The sequence below is a fragment of the Solanum tuberosum genome, unplaced genomic scaffold, assembly GCF_000226075.1.
Source record: "Solanum tuberosum cultivar DM 1-3 516 R44 unplaced genomic scaffold, SolTub_3.0 scf00948, whole genome shotgun sequence".
NCBI classification, from domain to species: domain Eukaryota; kingdom Viridiplantae; phylum Streptophyta; class Magnoliopsida; order Solanales; family Solanaceae; genus Solanum; species Solanum tuberosum.
In genome coordinates this window covers 1-2635 of record NW_006239846.1, presented here as the reverse complement: position 1 = coordinate 2635, position 2635 = coordinate 1, and positions in this window count along the sequence as shown.

Sequence of the window (2635 nt, the reverse complement as noted above, 5' to 3'; positions counted from 1 at the left end):
CCTTTTGATTAAAAAAATGGAAAAAAGATCAGTTTATTTTAAAATAAAAAGAATATTATAGATTTTTTAAATTTCTAGCCAAATTTTCTGACCCTTTAGCATTACCCATTAATAATTATGTGTGATCAAGTAGTGCATTGATTTTGATAAAAAAAAAAAGACTAAAAATTCCGTGATCGTTCTTTTTCTACTCATGTTTATACAAATAATTTACCCAAAAGAAACATAAAAATAAAATTGTTTTGGAACTTATATAATACAAGATGAATTGCAGTTTAGTACTCTCGAATCTCTATGTTGAGCTTTCACTTTAGTTACTTCAAAACAAATTTAGATATGAATAGATAAATTTTTTGTTACATTACGATTATCGTAATGAATTGAATGATTTTTTCGAAAAGTGAAAGACAAATAAATCTCATACGTTTACAATATGTTTTACGTACGCTATTGTCCACTTGACTCCTATATTGCATAACATATTTTTAAAAAAAAGATCTTTAGCAATAATTAATTATCGGTAATATATAGCTTCATTTTCGTTAAATATATTTATTTAGAGGTAATTACTAGCAACAATTTTATATTAGTACTCTTTATAAATGTCACTAAAATCTATATAACATTAATTTAATTAATGTCGATAAAAACTTTTACAATGTGAGTAACATATCCACAATGTGCAAATAAAATTAACTCTATCTTCTCTATTGACACTTCCATAAGACTAACAAAATGAGTATTTGCACATAGTGCTTTACGTACGGATTATGGTTAAATATATTAAAAAATTATATGTAAAAGCATATTATTTATTTATTGATTTGATATAAATATTGGATATGAATAAATTTTTATCGCTCTATCATGTTATTTATTACACTGATAAGTACTGGTACAATGCATTTAAAGGAGAACGTGATTTGGTGGGAATGCGAAGACCCAAGTGATTGCTCTCTTAAAAAAAAGGAAAAAAAAGTGATTGCTCTCTTCACCATCTCATATTTTTTGATTCATGTTAACTTGACACTCTTCTTAAAATCATTAAAAATAGTAGTACTTATAAGAAAAAATAACAAACATTTTTGATTTATTAAAATAGACAAATAAAATAATTTATTTTTGTTTATATATATATATATATATATATATATAGGGGCTAAGTAAAATAAAAGGAAGGGAAGAGGACGTAAGCATTCAAAAAACGTGCTTCTTCCTTTTGTAGTTAGTAATGAATTCTCGACATAGGAGTAATAAATTATTAATGGTGGACAACTTGTATATTGGATCGGGTGTCACGTTCAGACACACTAACAGTTTGAGTGTGGATTTCATGAAAGGATCATTGTGATTATTACATTCATGTCTAATTGTCGTTAATATTGAAAACTGTAAGTTGCTCTTGAAATGATGATCGATCCATGAATTCTGTAGGTGTGTGTTTACTGTGTTGTAATTGCTTGCTTATGTTTCGCTTACTGGAGTAGCCGCGTGATCCTACCAGTACACTATGGTTGTGTACCGATACTGCACTTGCTCATTCTATGTTGAGTACAAAGCATCTTCAGGCGGCTACTGATAGACCTCAGTTAGGAGATCACTGATCGAGACCGGATTCAAGGGTGAGCCAGCTCTTCTAGACTGCCATGGATCCTCTTTTGTTTAGTCCATTCTTTTCGGACTCAGACTGTTTAGTTAGACCTTGCTTTTGTTAGTTTAGGGGTTGCACTCCTTTTTATTAGACTTGTTGATTTATAGAGTTTTGGTACAATGACTTTCAGGTTCTAGGGGTCAAACTTCCGCAATAGTTTGTTTAGTTGTTTTATTAAATCTTTGAAATTTATGGAAGCTCTATTTTCTTAGATGTGAATTTGCTTCGCCAGAAAGGAATCATAGTGAACTTGATCGCAGATGACAAAAGTGTGGCTAGCCTATTCATAGTTATTTATTTCAACATTTGATGAACAATTAATTTTTTGTATGGAATATATTATAATTTTTTGTATGGAATATTTAAATATAAAAATATAAGATGAAATTAATGATATTAATAAATATCCAATTTTGTATGAAATATATTATAATTCTTACCAAATTTGGAGAGTAATTTTCTAAAATTAGTTGACTTAACTATTGTTATGATATTTGTTAATATAATATAATTTTGACCTTTAAACTTTAAATAAGACACATGTCTCTCATCTAAAGGTGCACTTGACGAAATGGAGGGAAGGAATAATGGAGGGGAGCCGGATCCATAATTTACTACTTAGTAGAAGAGGCTACAAACAGGCATGACTTCGTCAACATGCCTGCTTGTAGCTAGGGGTAGTTTGGTCATTTTGTTGTTTTCTTTTTAAAACTTTTATCTTTTATTACTTTATATATATTAAAAATTATGTAAGAAGTATTATAAGTCATAATAATTAATAGTTTAAAATATTTGAAAATATATAAAAAAAATTCGTTGACTCTCAAAATTTCATCTATACCACATATATTGGGATAAAGAGAGAGAGATATTATATAAAATATATTGTAAATCATGATAATAAATAATTTAAATATCAAAAGAATTTTTAAAATAAATTGATTGGATTTTGAAATTTCATTTGTATCACATAAATCAACACAA